Raw genomic sequence first — 23,655 nt, 5'->3', positions numbered from 1 at the left:
TGATAACACTTCCCACAATCAGTCTTGATATTAGAAGACTCTAACAACTATTGATAACACCTCCCACAATCAGTCTTGATATTAGAAGACTCTAACAACTATTTATAACACCTCTCACAATCAGTCTTGATATTAGAAGACTCTAACAACTATTGATAACACCTCTCACAATCAGTCTTGATATTAGAAGACTCTAACAACTATTGATAACACCTCCCACAATCAGTCTTGATATTAGAAGACTCTAACAACTATTGATAACACCTCTCACAATCAGTCTTGATATTAGAAGACTCTAACAACTATTGATAACACCTCCCACAATCAGTCTTGATATTAGAAGACTCTAACAACTATTGATAACACCTCTCACAATCAGTCTTGATATTAGAAGACTCTAACAACTATTGATAACACCTCCCACAATCAGTCTTGATATTAGAAGACTCTAACAACTATTGATAACACCTCCCACAATCAGTCTTGATATTAGAAGACTCTAACAACTATTGATAACACCTCCCACAATCAGTCTTGATATTAGAAGACTCTAACAACTATTGATAACACCTCTCACAATCAGTCTTGATATTAGAAGACTCTAACAACTATTGATAACACCTCCCACAATCAGTCTTGATATTAGAAGACTCTAACAACTATTGATAACACCTCCCACAATCAGTCTTGATATTAGAAGACTCTAACAACTATTGATAACACCTCTCACAATCAGTCTTGATATTAGAAGACTCTAACAACTATTGATAACACCTCCCACAATCAGTCTTGATATTAGAAGACTCTAACAACTATTGATAACACCTCTCACAATCAGTCTTGATATTAGAAGACTCTAACAACTATTGATAACACCTCCCACAATCAGTCTTGATATTAGAAGACTCTAACAACTATTGATAACACCTCCCACAATCAGTCTTGATATTAGAAGACTCTAACAACTATTGATAACACCTCAAAAATCAGTCTTGATATTAGAAGATTCTAACAACTATTGATAACACCTCCCACAATCAGTCTTGATATTAGAAGACTCTAACAACTATTGATAACACCTCTCACAATCAGTCTTGATATTAGAAGACTCTAACAACTATTTATAACACCTCTCACAATCAGTCTTGATATTAGAAGACTCTAACAACTATTGATAACACCTCTCACAATCAGTCTTGATATTAGAAGTCTCTAACAACTATTGATAACACCTCCCACAATCAGTCTTGATATTAGAAGACTCTAACAACTATTGATAACACCTCCACACAATCAGTCTTGATATTAGAAGACTCTAACAACTATTGATAACACCTCCCACAATCAGTCTTGATATTAGAAGACTCTAACAACTATTGATAACACCTCTCACAATCAGTCTTGATATTAGAAGACTCTAACAACTATTGATAACACCTCCACAATCAGTCTTGATATTAGAAGACTCTAACAACTATTGATAACACCTCCACAATCAGTCTTGATATTAGAAGACTCTAACAACTATTGATAACACCTCTCACAATCAGTCTTGATATTAGAAGACTCTAACAACTATTGATAACACCTCTCACAATCAGTCTTGATATTAGAAGACTCTAACAACTATTGATAACACCTCTCACAATCAGTCTTGATATTAGAAGACTCTAACAACTATTGATAACACCTCACCACAATCAGTCTTGATATTAGAAGACTCTAACAACTATTGATAACACCTCCCACAATCAGTCTTGATATTAGAAGACTCTAACAACTATTGATAACACCTCCCACAATAGATAGAAGACTCTAACAACTATTGATAACACCTCCCACAATCAGTCTTGATATTAGAAGACTCTAACAACTATTGATAACACCTCCCACAATCAGTCTTGATATTAGAAGACTCTAACAACTATTGATAACACCTCCCACAATCAGTCTTGATATTAGAAGACTCTAACAACTATTGATAACACCTCCCACAATCAGTCTTGATATTAGAAGACTCTAACAACTATTGATAACACCTCCCACAATCAGTCTTGATATTAGAAGACTCTAACAACTATTGATAACACCTCCCACAATCAGTCTTGATATTAGAAGACTCTAACAACTATTGATAACACCTCCCACAATCAGTCTTGATATTAGAAGACTCTAACAACTATTGATAACACCTCCCACAATCAGTCTTGATATTAGAAGACTCTAACAACTATTGATAACACCTCCCACAATCAGTCTTGATATTAGAAGACTCTAACAACTATTGATAACACCTCCCACAATCAGTCTTGATATTAGAAGACTCTAACAACTATTGATAACACCTCTCACAATCAGTCTTGATATTAGAAGACTCGAACAACTATTTATAACATCTTTCACAATCACTCTTGATACTAGAAGACTCTAACAACTATTGATAACACCTCCCACAATCAGTCTTGATATTAGAAGACTCTAACAACTATTGATAACACCTCTCCACAATCAGTCTTGATATTAGAAGACTCTATTGATAACACCTCCACAATAGTCTTGATATTAGAAGACAACAACTATTGATAACACCTCTCACAATCAGTCTTGATATTAGAAGACTCTAACAACTATTGATAACACCTCCCACAATCAGTCTTGATATTAGAAGACTCTAACAACTATTGATAACACCTCAACCAATCAGCTTGATATTAGAAGACTCTAACAACTATTGATAACACCTCCCACAATCAGTCTTGATATTAGAAGTCTCTAACAACTATTGATAACACCTCCACAATCAGTCTTGATATTAGAAGACTCTAACAACTATTGATAACACCTCCCACAATCAGTCTTGATATTAGAAGACTCTAACAACTATTGATAACACCTCCCACAATCAGTCTTGATATTAGAAGACTCTAACAACTATTGATAACACCTCCCACAATCAGTCTTGATATTAGAAGTCTCTAACAACTATTGATAACACCTCCCACAATCAGTCTTGATATTAGAAGACTCTAACAACTATTGATAACACCTCTCACAATCAGTCTTGATATTAGAAGACTCTAACAACTATTGATAACACCTCTCACAATCAGTCTTGATATTAGTAGACTCTAACAACTATTGATAACACCTCTCACAATCAGTCTTGATATTAGAAGACTCTAACAACTATTGATAACACCTCCCACAATCAGTCTTGATATTAGAAGACTCTAACAACTATTGATAACACCTCCTCACAATCAGTCTTGATATTAGAAGACTCTAACAACTATTGATAACACCTCTCACAATCAGTCTTGATATTAGAAGACTCTAACAACTATTGATAACACCTCCCACAATCAGTCTTGATATTAGAAGACTCTAACAACTAGTGATAACACCTCCCACAATCAGTCTTGATATTAGAAGACTCTAACAACTATTGATAACACCTCCCACAATCAGTCTTGATATTAGAAGACTCTAACAACTATTGATAACACCTCCCACAATCAGTCTTGATATTAGAAGACTCTAACAACTATTGATAACACCTCCCACAATCAGTCTTGATATTAGAAGTCTCTAACAACTATTGATAACACCTCCCACAATCAGTCTTGATATTAGAAGACTCTAACAACTATTGATAACACCTCACCTCCACAATCAGTCTTGATATTAGAAGACTCTAACAACTATTGATAACACCTTTCTCAAGCAGTCTTGATATTAGAAGTCTCTAACAACTATTGATAACACCTCCCACAATCAGTCTTGATATTAGAAGACTCTAACAACTATTGATAACACCTCCCACAATCAGTCTTGATATTAGAAGACTCTAACAACTATTGATAACACCTCCCACAATCAGTCTTGATATTAGAAGTCTCTAACAACTATTGATAACACCTCCCACAATCAGTCTTGATATTAGAAGACTCTAACAACTATTGATAACACCTCCCAATCACAATCAGTCTTGATATTAGAAGACTCTAACAACTATTGATAACACCTCTCACAATCAGTCTTGATATCAGAAGACTATAACAACTATTGATAACACCTCCCACAATCAGTCTTGATATTAGAAGACTCTAACAACTATTTATAACACCTCTCACAATCAGTCTTGATATTAGAAGACTCTAACAACTATTGATAACACCTCTCACAATCAGTCTTGATATTAGAAGACTCTAACAACTATTGATAACACCTCCCACAATCAGTCTTGATATTAGAAGACTCTAACAACTATTGATAACACCTCCCACAATCAGTCTTGATATTAGAAGACTCTAACAACTATTGATAACACCTCCCACAATCAGTCTTGATATTAGAAGACTCTAACAACTATTGATAACACCTCCCACAATCAGTCTCGATATTAGAAGACTCTAACAACTATTCTTGATAAGAAGACTCTAACAACTATTGATAACACCTCCCACAATCAGTCTTGATATTAGAAGACTCTAACAACTATTGATAACACCTCCCACAATCAGTCTTGATATTAGAAGTCTCTAACAACTATTGATAACACCTCCCACAATCAGTCTTGATATTAGAAGACTCTAACAACTATTGATAACACCTCCCACAATCAGTCTTGATATTAGAAGTCTCTAACAACTATTGATAACACCTCCCACAATCAGTCTTGATATTAGAAGACTCTAACAACTATTGATAACACCTCCCACAATCAGTCTTGATATTAGAAGACTCTAACAACTATTGATAACACCTCCCACAATCAGTCTTGATATTAGAAGACTCTAACAACTATTGATAACACCTCCCACAATCAGTCTTGATATTAGAAGACTCTAACAACTATTGATAACACCTCCCACAATCAGTCTTGATATTAGAAGACTCTAACAACTATTGATAACACCTCTCACAATCAGTCTTGATATTAGAAGACTCTAACAACTATTGATAACACCTCCCACAATCAGTCTTGATATTAGAAGTCTCTAACAACTATTGATAACACCTCCCACAATCAGTCTTGATATTAGAAGACTCTAACAACTATTGATAACACCTCCAATCACAATCAGTCTTGATATTAGAAGACTCTAACAACTATTGATAACACCTCTCACAATCAGTCTTGATATTAGAAGACTCTAACAACTATTTATAACACCTCTCACAACCAGTCTTGATATTAGAAGACTCTAACAACTATTTATAACACCTCTCACAATCAGTCTTGATATTAGAAGACTCTAACAACTATTGATAACACCTCCCACAATCAGTTTTGATATTAGACAACTCTAACAACTATTGATAACACCTCCCACAATCAGTCTTGATATTAGAAGACTCTATTGATAACACCTCCCACTAGTTTGATAAGAAGACTCTAACAACTATTGATAACACCTCCCACAATCAGTCTTGATATTAGAAGACTCTAACAACTATTGATAACACCTCCCACAATCAGTCTTGATATTAGAAGACTCTAACAACTATTGATAACACCTCCCACAATCAGTCTTGATATTAGAAGACTCTAACAACTATTGATAACACCTCACCACAATCAGTCTTGATATTAGAAGACTCTAACAACTATTGATAACACCTCCCACAATCAGTCTTGATATTAGAAGACTCTAACAACTATTGATAACACCTCCCACAATCAGTCTTGATATTAGAAGACTCTAACAACTATTGATAACACCTCTCACAATCAGTCTTGATATTAGAAGACTCTAACAACTATTGATAACACCTCTCACAATCAGTCTTGATATTAGAAGACTCTAACAACTATTGATAACACCTCTCACAATCAGTCTTGATATTAGAAGACTCTAACAACTATTGATAACACCTCTCACAATCAGTCTTGATATTAGAAGACTCTAACAACTATTGATAACACCTCTCACAATCAGTCTTGATATTAGAAGACTCTAACAACTATTGATAACACCTCCCACAATCAGTCTTGATATTAGAAGACTCTAACAACTATTGATAACACCTCCCACAATCAGTCTTGATATTAGAAGACTCTAACAACTATTGATAACACCTCCACAATCACAATCAGTCTTGATATTAGAAGACTCTAACAACTATTGATAACACCTCCCACAATCAGTCTTGATATTAGAAGACTCTAACAACTATTGATAACACCTCCCACAATCAGTCTTGATATTAGAAGACTCTAACAACTATTGATAACACCTCCCACAATCAGTCTTGATATTAGAAGACTCTAACAACTATTGATAACACCTCTCACAATCAGTCTTGATATTAGAAGACTCTAACAACTATTGATAACACCTCTAGTCTTGATATTAGAAGACTCTAACAACTATTGATAACACCTCCCACAATCAGTCTTGATATTAGAAGACTCTAACAACTATTGATAACACCTCCCACAATCAGTCTTGATATTAGAAGACTCTAACAACTATTGATAACACCTCCCACAATCAGTCTTGATATTAGAAGACTCTAACAACTATTGATAACACCTCCCACAATCAGTCTTGATATTAGAAGACTCTAACAACTATTGATAACACCTCCCACAATCAGTCTTGATATTAGAAGTCTCTAACAACTATTGATAACACCTCCCACAATCAGTCTTGATATTAGAAGACTCTAACAACTATTGATAACACCTCAAAAATCAGTCTTGATATTAGAAGATTCTAACAACTATTGATAACACCTCCCACAATCAGTCTTGATATTAGAAGACTCTAACAACTATTGATAACACCTCCCACAATCAGTCTTGATATTAGAAGACTCTAACAACTATTGATAACACCTCTCACAATCAGTCTTGATATTAGAAGACTCTAACAACTATTGATAACACCTCCCTCACAATCAGTCTTGATATTAGAAGACTCTAACAACTATTGATAACACCTCTCACAATCAGTCTTGATATTAGAAGACTCTAACAACTATTTATAACACCTCTCACAATCAGTCTTGATATTAGAAGACTCTAACAACTATTGATAACACCTCTCACAATCAGTCTTGATATTAGAAGACTCTAACAACTATTGATAACACCTCCCACAATCAGTCTTGATATTAGAAGACTCTAACAACTATTGATAACACCTCCCACAATCAGTCTTGATATTAGAAGACTCTAACAACTATTGATAACACCTCCCACAATCAGTCTTGATATTAGAAGTCTCTAACAACTATTGATAACACCTCCCACAATCAGTCTTGATATTAGAAGACTCTAACAACTATTGATAACACCTCCCACAATCAGTCTTGATATTAGAAGTCTCTAACAACTATTGATAACACCTCCCACAATCAGTCTTGATATTAGAAGACTCTAACAACTATTGATAACACCTCCCACAATCAGTCTTGATATTAGAAGACTCTAACAACTATTGATAACACCTCCCACAATCAGTCTTGATATTAGAAGATATTAGAAGACTCTAACAACTATTGATAACACCTCCCACAATCAGTCTTGATATTAGAAGACTCTAACAACTATTGATAACACCTCCCACAATCAGTCTTGATATTAGAAGACTCTAACAACTATTGATAACACCTCCCACAATCAGTCTTGATATTAGAAGACTCTAACAACTATTGATAACACCTCTCACAATCAGTCTTGATATTAGAAGACTCTAACAACTATTGATAACACCTCTCACAATCAGTCTTGATATTAGAAGACTCTAACAACTATTGATAACACCTCTCACAATCAGTCTTGATATTAGAAGACTCTAACAACTATTGATAACACCTCCCACAATCAGTCTTGATATTAGAAGACTCTAACAACTATTGATAACACCTCCAGTCTTGATATTAGAAGACTCTACAATCAGTCTTGATATTAGAAGACTCTAACAACTATTGATAACACCTCCCACACTTAGTCTTGATATTAGAAGACTCTAACAACTATTGATAACACCTCAAAAATCAGTCTTGATATTAGAAGATTCTAACAACTATTGATAACACCTCCCACAATCAGTCTTGATATTAGAAGAACAACTATTGATAACTCTAACAACTATTGATAACACCTAACACACAATCAGTCTTGATATTAGAAGACTCTAACAACTATTGATAACACCTCCCACAATCAGTCTTGATATTAGAAGACTCTAACAACTATTGATAACACCTCCCACAATCAGTCTTGATATTAGAAGACTCTAACAACTATTGATAACACCTCCCACAATCAGTCTTGATATTAGAAGACTCTAACAACTATTTGATAACACCTATTGATAACACCTCACACAATCAGTCTTGATATTAGAAGACTCTAACAACTATTGATAACACCTCTCACAATCAGTCTTGATATTAGAAGTCTCTAACAACTATTGATAACACCTTGTCTTGATATTAGAAGACTCTAACAACTATTGATAACACCTCCCACAATCAGTCTTGATATTAGAAGACTCTAACAACTATTGATAACACCTCCCACAATCAGTCTTGATATTAGAAGACTCTAACAACTATTGATAACACCTCCCACAATCAGTCTTGATATTAGAAGACTCTAACAACTATTGATAACACCTCTCACAATCAGTCTTGATATTAGAAGACTCTAACAACTATTGATAACACCTCCCACAATCAGTCTTGATATTAGAAGACTCTAACAACTATTGATAACACCTCCCACAATCAGTCTTGATATTAGAAGTCTCTAACAACTATTGATAACACCTCCCACAATCAGTCTTGATATTAGAAGACTCTAACAACTATTGATAACACCTCCACACTTGATATCAGTCTTGATATTAGAAGACTCTAACAACTATTTATAACACCTCTCACAACCAGTCGAGATATTAGTAGACTCTAACAACTATTGATAACACCTCTCACAATCAGTCTTGATATTAGAAGACTCTAACAACTATTGATAACACCTCCCACAATCAGTCTTGATATTAGAAGACTCTAACAACTATTTATAACACCTCTCACAATCAGTCTTGATATTAGAAGACTCTAACAACTATTGATAACACCTCTCACAATCAGTCTTGATATTAGAAGACTCTAACAACTATTGATAACACCTCTCACAATCAGTCTTGATATTAGAAGACTCTAACAACTATTGATAACACCTCTCACAATCAGTCTTGATATTAGAAGACTCTAACAACTATTGATAACACCTCCCACAATCAGTCTTGATATTAGAAGACTCTAACAACTATTGATAACACCTCCCACAATCAGTCTTGATATTAGAAGACTCTAACAACTATTGATAACACCTCCCACAATCAGTCTTGATATTAGAAGACTCTAACAACTATTGATAACACCTCCCACAATCAGTCTTGATATTAGAAGACTCTAACAACTATTGATAACACCTCCCACAATCAGTCTTGATATTAGAAGACTCTAACAACTATTGATAACACCTCCCACAATCAGTCTTGATATTAGAAGTCTCTATTGAACAACTATTTGATAAGAAGACTCTAACAACTATTGATAACAATCACAATCAGTCTTGATATTAGAAGACTCTAACAACTATTGATAACACCTCTCACAATCAGTCTTGATATTAGAAGACTCTAACAACTATTGATAACACCTCCCACAATCAGTCTTGATATTAGAAGACTCTAACAACTATTGATAACACCTCCCACAATCAGTCTTGATATTAGAAGACTCTAACAACTATTGATAACACCTCCCACAATCAGTCTTGATATTAGAAGACTCTAACAACTATTGATAACACCTCCCACAATCAGTCTTGATATTAGAAGACTCTAACAACTATTGATAACACCTCCCACAATCAGTCTTGATATTAGAAGACTCTAACAACTATTGATAACACCTCCCACAATCAGTCTTGATATTAGAAGACTCTAACAACTATTGATAACACCTTGTCTTGATATTAGAAGACTCTAACAACTATTGATAACACCTCTCACAATCAGTCTTGATATTAGAAGACTCTAACAACTATTGATAACACCTCTCACAATCAGTCTTGATATTAGAAGACTCTAACAACTATTGATAACACCTCTCACAATCAGTCTTGATATTAGAAGTCTCTAACAACTATTGATAACACCTCCCACAATCAGTCTTGATATTAGAAGACTCTAACAACTATTGATAACACCTCCCACAATCAGTCTTGATATTAGAAGACTCTAACAACTATTGATAACACCTCCCACAATCAGTCTTGATATTAGAAGACTCTAACAACTATTGATAACACCTCCCACAATCAGTCTTGATATTAGAAGACTCTAACAACTATTGATAACACCTCCCACAATCAGTCTTGATATTAGAAGACTCTAACAACTATTGATAACACCTCCCACAATCAGTCTTGATATTAGAAGACTCTAACAACTATTGATAACACCTCCCACAATCAGTCTTGATATTAGAAGACTCTAACAACTATTGATAACACCTCCCACAATCAGTCTTGATATTAGAAGACTCTAACAACTATTGATAACACCTCCCACAATCAGTCTTGATATTAGAAGACTCTAACAACTATTGATAACACCTCCCACAATCAGTCTTGATATTAGAAGACTCTAACAACTATTGATAACACCTCCCACAATCAGTCTTGATATTAGAAGACTCTAACAACTATTGATAACACCTCCCACAATCAGTCTTGATATTAGAAGACTCTAACAACTATTGATAACACCTCCCACAATCAGTCTTGATATTAGAAGTCTCTAACAACTATTGATAACACCTCCACAATCAGCTTGATATTAGAAGACTCTAACAACTATTGATAACACCTCCCACAATCAGTCTTGATATTAGAAGACTCTAACAACTATTGATAACACCTCCCACAATCAGTCTTGATATTAGAAGTCTCTAACAACAGTCTTGATATTAGAAGACTCTAACAACTATTGATAACACCTCCCACAATCAGTCTTGATATTAGAAGACTCTAACAACTATTGATAACACCTCCCACAATCAGTCTTGATATTAGAAGACTCTAACAACTATTGATAACACCTCCCACAATCAGTCTTGATATTAGAAGACTCTAACAACTATTGATAACACCTCTCACAATCAGTCTTGATATTAGAAGACTCTAACAACTATTGATAACACCTCCCACAATCAGTCTTGATATTAGAAGACTCTAACAACTATTGATAACACCTCCCACAATCAGTCTTGATATTAGAAGACTCTAACAACTATTGATAACACCTCCACAAATCAGTCTTGATATTAGAAGACTCTAACAACTATTGATAACACCTCTCACAATCAGTCTTGATATTAGAAGACTCTAACAACTATTGATAACACCTCTCACAATCAGTCTTGATATTAGAAGACTCTAACAACTATTGATAACACCTCCCACAATCAGTCTTGATATTAGAAGACTCTAACAACTATTGATAACACCTCCCACAATCAGTCTTGATATTAGAAGACTCTAACAACTATTGATAACACCTCCCACAATCAGTCTTGATATTAGAAGACTCTAACAACTATTGATAACACCTCCCACAATCAGTCTTGATATTAGAAGACTCTAACAACTATTGATAACACCTCACACAATCAGTCTTGATATTAGAAGTCTCTAACAACTATTGATAACACCTCCCACAATCAGTCTTGATATTAGAAGACTCTAACAACTATTGATAACACCTCCCACAATCAGTCTTGATATTAGAAGACTCTAACAACTATTGATAACACCTCCCACAATCAGTCTTGATATTAGAAGACTCTAACAACTATTGATAACACCTCCCACAATCAGTCTTGATATTAGAAGACTCTAACAACTATTGATAACACCTCTCACAATCAGTCTTGATATTAGAAGACTCTAACAACTATTGATAACACCTCTCACAATCAGTCTTGATATTAGAAGACTCTAACAACTATTGATAACACCTCCCACAATCAGTCTTGATATTAGAAGACTCTAACAACTATTGATAACACCTCCACAATCACAATCAGTCTTGATATTAGAAGACTCTAACAACTATTGATAACACCTCCCACAATCAGTCTTGATATTAGAAGACTCTAACAACTATTGATAACACCTCTCACAATCAGTCTTGATATTAGAAGACTCTAACAACTATTGATAACACCTCCCACAATCAGTCTTGATATTAGAAGACTCTAACAACTATTGATAACACCTCCCACAATCAGTCTTGATATTAGAAGACTCTAACAACTATTGATAACACCTCTCACAATCAGTCTTGATATTAGAAGACTCTAACAACTATTGATAACACCTCTCACAATCAGTCTTGATATTAGTAGACTCTAACAACTATTGATAACACCTCTCACAATCAGTCTTGATATTAGAAGACTCTAACAACTATTGATAACACCTCCCACAATCAGTCTTGATATTAGAAGACTCTAACAACTATTTATAACACCTCTCACAATCAGTCTTGATATTAGAAGACTCTAACAACTATTGATAACACCTCTCACAATCAGTCTTGATATTAGAAGACTCTAACAACTATTGATAACACCTCACAATCAGTCTTGATATTAGAAGACTCTAACAACTATTGATAACACCTCTTGACAATCAGTCTTGATATTAGAAGACTCTAACAACTATTGATAACACCTCCCACAATCAGTCTTGATATTAGAAGACTCTAACAACTATTGATAACACCTCCCACAATCAGTCTTGATATTAGAAGACTCTAACAACTATTGATAACACCTCCCACAATCAGTCTTGATATTAGAAGACTCTAACAACTATTGATAACACCTCCCACAATCAGTCTTGATATTAGAAGTCTCTAACAACTATTGATAACACCTCCCACAATCAGTCTTGATATTAGAAGACTCTAACAACTATTGATAACACCTCTCACAATCAGTCTTGATATTAGAAGACTCTAACAACTATTGATAACACCTCCCACAATCAGTCTTGATATTAGAAGACTCTAACAACTATTGATAACACCTCCCACTCATTTGATATTAGAAGACAACAACTATTGATAACACCTCACAATCAGTCTTGATATTAGAAGACTCTCTAACAACTATTGATAACACCTCCCACAATCAGTCTTGATATTAGAAGACTCTAACAACTATTGATAACACCTCTCACAATCAGTCTTGATATTAGAAGACTCTAACAACTATTGATAACACCTCACAATCACTTGATATTAGAAGACTCTAACAACTATTGATAACACCTCTCACAATCAGTCTTGATATTAGAAGACTTGATATTAGAAGACTCTAACAACTATTGATAACACCTCTCACAACCAGTCGAGATATTAGTAGACTCTAACAACTATTGATAACACCTCTCACAATCAGTCTTGATATTAGAAGACTCTAACAACTATTGATAACACCTCCCACAATCAGTCTTGATATTAGAAGACTCTAACAACTATTGATAACACCTCCCACAATCAGTCTTGATATTAGAAGACTCTAACAACTATTGATAACACCTCCCAGTCAATCAGTAACACCTCTCACACAATTGATATTAGAAGAACTCACCTAACAACTATTGATAACACCTCCACAATCAGTCTTGATATTAGAAGTCTCTAACAACTATTGATAACACCTCCCACAATCAGTCTTGATATTAGAAGACTCTAACAACTATTGATAACACCTCCCACAATCAGTCTTGATATTAGAAGACTCTAACAACTATTGATAACACCTCCCACAATCAGTCTTGATATTAGAAGTCTCTAACAACTATTGATAACACCTCCCACAATCAGTCTTGATATTAGAAGACTCTAACAACTATTGATAACACCTCCTACAATCAGTCTTGATATTAGAAGACTCTAACAACTATTGATAACACCTCCCACAATCAGTCTTGATATTAGAAGTCTCTAACAACTATTGATAACACCTCCCACAATCAGTCTTGATATTAGAAGACTCTAACAACTATTGATAACACCTCCCACAATCAGTCTTGATATTAGAAGACTCTAACAACTATTGATAACACCTCTCACAATCAGTCTTGATATTAGAAGACTCTAACAACTATTGATAACACCTCTCACAATCAGTCTTGATATTAGAAGACTCTAACAACTATTGATAACACCTCTCACAATCAGTCTTGATATTAGAAGACTCTAACAACTATTGATAACACCTCTCACAATCAGTCTTGATATTAGAAGACTCTAACAACTATTGATAACACCTCTCACAATCAGTCTTGATATTAGAAGACTCTAACAACTATTGATAACACCTCCCACAATCAGTCTTGATATTAGAAGTCTCTAACAACTATTGATAACACCTCCTTGATATTAGAAGACTCTACAATCAGTCTTGATATTAGAAGACTCTAACAACTATTGATAACACCTCCCACAATCAGTCTTGATATTAGAAGACTCTAACAACTATTGATAACACCTCCCACAATCAGTCTTGATATTAGAAGACTCTAACAACTATTGATAACACCTCCACAATCACAATCAGTCTTGATATTAGAAGACTCTAACAACTATTGATAACACCTCTCACAATCAGTCTTGATATTAGAAGACTCTAACAACTATTTGATAACACCTCTCACAAATCAGTCTTGATATTAGAAGACTCTAACAACTATTGATAACACCTCCCACAATCAGTCTTGATATTAGAAGACTCTAACAACTATTGATAACACCTCACACAATCAGTCTTGATATTAGAAGACTCTAACAACTATTGATAACACCTCCCACAATCAGTCTTGATATTAGAAGACTCTCTAACAACTATTGATAACACCTCTCACAATCAGTCTTGATATTAGAAGACTCTAACAACTATTGATAACACCTCCCACAATCAGTCTTGATATTAGAAGACTCTAACAACTATTGATAACACCTCCCACAATCAGTCTTGATATTAGAAGACTCTAACAACTATTGATAACACCTCCCACAATCAGTCTTGATATTAGAAGACTCTAACAACTATTGATAACACCTCCCACAATCAGTCTTGATATTAGAAGACTCTAACAACTATTGATAACACCTCCCACAATCAGTCTTGATATTAGAAGACTCTAACAACTATTGATAACACCTCTAACAACTATTGATAACACCTCCCACAATCAGTCTTGATATTAGAAGACTCTAACAACTATTGATAACACCTCCCACAATCAGTCTTGATATTAGAAGACTCTAACAACTATTGATAACACCTCACACAATCAGTCTTGATATTAGAAGACTCTAACAACTATTGATAACACCTCCCACAATCAGTCTTGATATTAGAAGACTCTAACAACTATTGATAACACCTCTCACAATCAGTCTTGATATTAGAAGACTCTAACAACTATTGATAACACCTCTCACAATCAGTCTTGATATTAGAAGACTCTAACAACTATTGATAACACCTCTCACAATCAGTCTTGATATTAGAAGACTCTAACAACTATTGATAACACCTCTCACAATCAGTCTTGATATTAGAGTCTTAACAACTATTGATAACACTCTACAATCAGTCTTGATATTAGAAGACTCTAACAACTATTGATAACATCTCCCACAATCAGTCTTGATATTAGAAGACTCTAACAACTATTGATAACACCTCCCACAATCAGTCTTGATATTAGAAGACTCTAACAACTATTGATAACACCTCCCACAATCAGTCTTGATATTAGAAGACTCTAACAACTATTGATAACACCTCCCACAATCAGTCTTGATATTAGAAGACTCTAACAACTATTGATAACACCTCCCACAATCAGTCTTGATATTAGAAGACTCTAACAACTATTGATAACACCTCCCACAATCAGTCTTGATATTAGAAGACTCTAACAACTATTGATAACACCTCTCACAATCAGTCTTGATATTAGAAGACTCTAACAACTATTGATAACACCTCTCACAATCAGTCTTGATATTAGAAGACTCTAACAACTATTGATAACACCTCCACAATCAGTCTTGATATTAGAAGACTCTAACAACTATTGATAACACCTCCCACAATCAGTCTTGATATTAGAAGACTCTAACAACTATTGATAACACCTCCCACAATCAGTCTTGATATTAGAAGACTCTAACAACTATTGATAACACCTCCCACAATCAGTCTTGATATTAGAAGACTCTAACAACTATTGATAACACCTCCCACAATCAGTCTTGATATTAGAAGACTCTAACAACTATTGATAACACCTCCCACAATCAGTCTTGATATTAGAAGACTCTAACAACTATTGATAACACCTCCCACAATCAGTCTTGATATTAGAAGACTCTAACAACTATTGATAACACCTCCCACAATCAGTCTTGATATTAGAAGACTCTAACAACTATTGATAACACCTCTCACAATCAGTCTTGATATTAGAAGACTCTAACAACTATTGATAACACCTCTCACAATCAGTCTTGATATTAGAAGACTCTAACAACTATTGATAACACCTCTCACAATCAGTCTTGATATTAGAAGACTCTAACAACTATTGATAACACCTCTCACAATCAGTCTTGATATTAGAAGACTCTAACAACTATTGATAACACCTCTCACAATCAGTCTTGATATTAGAAGACTCTAACAACTATTGATAACACCTCTCAATCAGTCTTGACAATCAGTCTTGATATTAGAAGACTCTAACAACTATTGATAACACCTCCCACAATCAGTCTTGATATTAGAAGACTCTAACAACTATTGATAACACCTCTCACAATCAGTCTTGATATTAGAAGACTCTAACAACTATTGATAACACCTCCCACAATCAGTCTTGATATTAGAAGACTCTAACAACTATTGATAACACCTCAACACAATCAGTCTTGATATTAGAAGACTCTAACAACTATTGATAACACCTCCCACAATCAGTCTTGATATTAGAAGACTCTAACAACTATTGATAACACCTCCCACAATCAGTCTTGATATTAGAAGACTCTAACAACTATTGATAACACCTCCCACAATCAGTCTTGATATTAGAAGACTCTAACAACTATTGATAACACCTCCCACAATCAGTCTTGATATTAGAAGACTCTAACAACTATTGATAACACCTCCCACAATCAGTCTTGATATTAGAAGACTCTAACAACTATTGATAACACCTCTCACAATCAGTCTTGATATTAGAAGTCTCTAACAACTATTGATAACACCTCCCACAATCAGTCTTGATATTAGAAGACTCTAACAACTATTGATAACACCTCTCACAATCAGTCTTGATATTAGAAGACTCTAACAACTATTGATAACACCTCAAAAATCAGTCTTGATATTAGAAGACTCTAACAACTATTGATAACACCTCCCACAATCAGTCTTTGATATTACAATCAGTCTTGATAGAAGTCTCTAACAACTATTGATAACACCTCCCACAATCAGTCTTGATATTAGAAGACTCTAACAACTATTGATAACACCTCCCACAATCAGTCTTGATATTAACAACTATTCTAACAACTATTTGATATTAGATAACACCTCCCACAATCAGTCTTGATATTAGAAGACTCTAACAACTATTGATAACACCTCTCACAATCAGTCTTGATATTAGAAGACTCTAACAACTATTTATAACACCTCTCACAATCAGTCTTGATATTAGAAGACTCTAACAACTATTGATAACACCTCTCACAATCAGTCTTGATATCAGAAGACTATAACAACTATTGATAACACCTCCCACAATCAGTCTTGATATTAGAAGACTCTAACAACTATTGATAACACCTCTCACAATCAGTCTTGATATTAGAAGACTCTAACAACTATTGATAACACCTCCCACAATCAGTCTTGATATTAGAAGACTCTAACAACTATTGATAACACCTCCCACAATCAGTCTTGATATTAGAAGACTCTAACAACTATTGATAACACCTCCCACAATCAGTCTTGATATTAGAAGACTCTAACAACTATTGATAACACCTCCAATCACAAACTCAGTCTTGATATTAGAAGACTCTAACAACTATTGATAACACCTCCCACAATCAGTCTTGATATTAGAAGTCTCTAACAACTATTGATAACACCTCCCACTCTCTAACAACTATTGATAACACCTCCAATCAGTCTTGATATTAGAAGACTCTAACAACTATTGATAACACCTCCCACAATCAGTCTTGATATTAGAAGTCTCTAACAACTATTGATAACACCTCCCACAATCAGTCTTGATATTAGAAGACTCTAACAACTATTGATAACACCTCCACACAATCAGTCTTGATATTAGAAGACTCTAACAACTATTGATAACACCTCCCACAATCAGTCTTGATATTAGAAGACTCAACTAACAACTATTTGATATAACAACCTATTGATAACACCTCCCACAATCAGTCTTGATATTAGAAGACTCTAACAACTATTGATAACACCTCTCTACAATCAGTCTTGATATTAGAAGACTCTAACAACTATTGATAACACCTCTCACAATCAGTCTTGATATTAGAAGACTCTAACAACTATTGATAACACCTCTCACAATCAGTCTTGATATTAGAAGACTCTAACAACTATTGATAACACCTCTCACAATCAGTCTTGATATTAGAAGACTCTAACAACTATTGATAACACCTCCCACAATCAGTCTTGATATTAGAAGACTCTAACAACTATTGATAACACCTCCCACAATCAGTCTTGATATTAGAAGACTCTAACAACTATTGATAACACCTCCCACAATCAGTCTTGATATTAGAAGACTCTAACAACTATTGATAACACCTCCCACAATCAGTCTTGATATTAGAAGACTCTAACAACTATTGATAACACCTCTCACAATCAGTCTTGATATTAGAAGACTCTAACAACTATTGATAACACCTCTCACAATCAGTCTTGATATTAGAAGACTCTAACAACTATTGATAACACCTCCCACAATCAGTCTTGATATTAGAAGACTCTAACAACTATTGATAACACCTCCCACAATCAGTCTTGATATTAGAAGACTCTAACAACTATTGATAACACCTCCCACAATCAGTCTTGATATTAGAAGACTCTAACAACTATTGATAACACCTCCCACAATCAGTCTTGATATTAGAAGACTCTAACAACTATTGATAACACCTCCCACAATCAGTCTTGATATTAGAAGACTCTAACAACTATTGATAACACCTCCACAAATCAGTCTTGATATTAGAAGACTCTAACAACTATTGATAACACCTCCCACAATCAGTCTTGATATTAGAAGACTCTAACAACTATTGATAACACCTCCCACAATCAGTCTTGATATTAGAAGACTCTAACAACTATTGATAACACCTCCCACAATCAGTCTTGATATTAGAAGACTCTAACAACTATTGATAACACCTCCCACAATCAGTCTTGATATTAGAAGACTCTAACAACTATTGATAACACCTCCCACAATCAGTCTTGATATTAGAAGACTCTAACAACTATTGATAACACCTCCACACAATCAGTCTTGATATTAGAAGACTCTAACAACTATTGATAACACCTCCCACAATCAGTCTTGATATTAGAAGACTCTAACAACTATTGATAACACCTCCCACAATCAGTCTTGATATTAGAAGACTCTAACAACTATTGATAACACCTCCCACAATCAGTCTTGATATTAGAAGACTCTAACAACTATTGATAACACCTCCACAATCAGTCTTGATATTAGAAGTCTCTAACAACTATTGATAACACCTCCCACAATCAGTCTTGATATTAGAAGACTCTAACAACTATTGATAACACCTCTCACAATCAGTCTTGATATTAGAAGACTGTAACAACTATTGATAACACCTCTCACAATCAGTCTTGATATTAGAAGACTCTAACAACTATTGATAACACCTCTCACAATCAGTCTTGATATTAGAAGACTCTAACAACTATTGATAACACCTCTCACAATCAGTCTTGATATTAGAAGACTCTAACAACTATTGATAACACCTCTCACAATCAGTCTTGATATTAGAAGACTCTAACAACTATTGATAACACCTCTCACAATCAGTCTTGATATTAGAAGACTCTAACAACTATTGATAACACCTCTCACAATCAGTCTTGATATTAGAAGACTCTAACAACTATTGATAACACCTCTCACAATCAGTCTTGATATTAGAAGACTCTAACAACTATTGATAACACCTCTCACAATCAGTCTTGATATTAGAAGACTCTAACAACTATTGATAACACCTCTCACAATCAGTCTTGATATTAGAAGACTCTAACAACTATTGATAACACCTCCCACAATCAGTCTTGATATTAGAAGACTCTAACAACTATTGATAACACCTCTCACAATCAGTCTTGATATTAGAAGACTCTAACAACTATTGATAACACCTCCCACAATCAGTCTTGATATTAGAAGACTCTAACAACTATTGATAACACCTCCCACAATCAGTCTTGATATTAGAAGACTCTAACAACTATTGATAACACCTATTACTCTCACAATCAGTCTTGATATTAGAAGACTCTAACAACTATTGATAACACCTCCCACAATCAGTCTTGATATTAGAAGACTCTAACAACTATTGATAACACCTCCCACAATCAGTCTTGATATTAGAAGACTCTAACAACTATTGATAACACCTCCCACAATCAGTCTTGATATTAGAAGACTCTAACAACTATTGATAACACCTCCCACAATCAGTCTTGATATTAGAAGACTCTAACAACTATTGATAACACCTCTCACAATCAGTCTTGATATTAGAAGACTCTAACAACTATTGATAACACCTCTCACACAATCAGTCTTGATATTAGAAGACTCTAACAACTATTGATAACACCTCCCACAATCAGTCTTGATATTAGAAGACTCTAACAACTATTGATAACACCTCTTGATATTAGAAGACAACAACATTGTCTTGATATTAGTAGACTCTAACAACTATTGATAACACCTCTCACAATCAGTCTTGATATCAGAAGACTATAACAACTATTGATAACACCTCCACAATCAGTCTTGATATTAGAAGACTCTAACAACTATTGATAACACCTCCCACAATCAGTCTTGATATTAGAAGACTCTAACAACTATTGATAACACCTCCCACAATCAGTCTTGATATTAGAAGACTCTAACAACTATTGATAACACCTCCCACAATCAGTCTTGATATTAGAAGACTCTAACAACTATTGATAACACTCTAACACAATCAGTCTTGATATTAGAAGACTCTAAAAACTATTGATAACACCTCTCACAATCAGTCTTGATATTAGAAGACTCTAACAACTATTGATAACACCTCCCACAATCAGTCTTGATATTAGAAGTCTCTAACAACTATTGATAACACCTCCCACAATCAGTCTTGATATTAGAAGACTCTAACAACTATTGATAACACCTCCCACAATCAGTCTTGATATTAGAAGACTCTAACAACTATTGATAACACCTCAAAAATCAGTCTTGATATTAGAAGATTCTAACAACTATTGATAACACCTCCCACAATCAGTCTTGATATTAGAAGACTCTAACAACTATTTATAACACCTCTCACAACCAGTCGAGATATTAGAAGACTCTAACAACTATTGATAACACCTCTCACAATCAGTCTTGATATTAGAAGACTCTAACAACTATTGATAACACCTCCCACAATCAGTCTTGATATTAGATCTCTAACAACTATTGATAACACCTCTTTTCAGTCTTGATATTAGAAGACTCTAACAACTATTGATAACACCTCCACAATCAGTCTTGATATTAGAAGACTCTAACCACTATTTATAACACCTCTCACAACCAGTCGAGATATTAGAAGACTCTAACAACTATTGATAACACCTCCCACAATCAGTCTTGATATTACAAAACTCTAACAACTATTGATAACACCTCTCTTAGAAGACTCTAACAACTATTGATAACACCTCCCACAATCAGTCTTGATATTAGAAGTCTCTAACAACTATTGATAACACCTCACAATCAGTCTTGATATTAGAAGACTCTAACAACTATTGATAACACCTCCCACAATCAGTCTTGATATTAGAAGACTCTAACAACTATTGATAACACCTCTCACAAGCAGTCTTGATATTAGAAGACTCTAACAACTATTGATAACACCTCTCACAATCAGTCTTGATATTAGAAGACTCTAACAACTATTGATAACACCTCCCACAATCAGTCTTGATATTAGAAGACTCTAACAACTATTGATAACACCTCCCACAATCAGTCTTGATATTAGAAGACTCTAACAACTATTGATAACACCTCAACTATTGATAACAATCAGTCTTGATATTAGAAGACTCTAACAACTATTGATAACACCTCCCACACTTAGTCTTGATATTAGAAGACTCTAACAACTATTGATAACACCTCAAAAATCAGTCTTGATATTAGAAGATTCTAACAACTATTGATAACACCTCCCACAATCAGTCTTGATATTAGAAGACTCTAACAACTATTGATAACACCTCCCACAATCAGTCTTGATATTAGAAGACTCTAACAACTATTGATAACACCTCCCACAATCAGTCTTGATATTAGAAGACTCTAACAACTATTGATAACACCTCCCACAATCAGTCTTGATATTAGAAGTCTCTAACAACTATTGATAACACCTCCCACAATCAGTCTTGATATTAGAAGACTCTAACAACTATTGATAACACCTCCCACAATCAGTCTTGATATTAGAAGACTCTAACAACTATTGATAACACCTCCCACAATCAGTCTTGATATTAGAAGACTCTAACAACTATTGATAACACCTCCCACAATCAGTCTTGATATTAGAAGACTCTAACAACTATTGATAACACCTCTAATCAGTCTTGATATTAGAAGACTCTAACAACTATTGATAACACCTCCCACAATCAGTCTTGATATTAGAAGACTCTAACAACTATTGATAACACCTCTCACAATCAGTCTTGATATTAGAAGACTCTAACAACTATTGATAACACCTCTCACAATCAGTCTTGATATTAGAAGACTCTAACAACTATTGATAACACCTCTCACAATCAGTCTTGATATTAGAAGACTCTAACAACTATTGATAACACCTCTCACAATCAGTCTTGATATCAGAAGACTATAACAACTATTGATAACACCTCCCACAATCAGTCTTGATATTAGAAGACTCTAACAACTATTGATAACACCTCCCACAATCAGTCTTGATATTAGAAGACTCTAACAACTATTGATAACACCTCTCACAATCAGTCTTGATATTAGAAGACTCTAACAACTATTGATAACACCTCTCACAATCAGTCTTGATATTAGAAGACTCTAACAACTATTGATAACACCTCCACAATCAGTCTTGATAT

This window comes from Tachypleus tridentatus, chromosome 2, assembly GCF_004210375.1.
Source record: "Tachypleus tridentatus isolate NWPU-2018 chromosome 2, ASM421037v1, whole genome shotgun sequence".
Classification (NCBI taxonomy): Eukaryota; Metazoa; Arthropoda; class Merostomata; order Xiphosura; family Limulidae; genus Tachypleus; species Tachypleus tridentatus.
The sequence above is the reverse complement of the archived record's forward strand: the minus strand, read 5'-3'. Positions refer to the sequence as shown.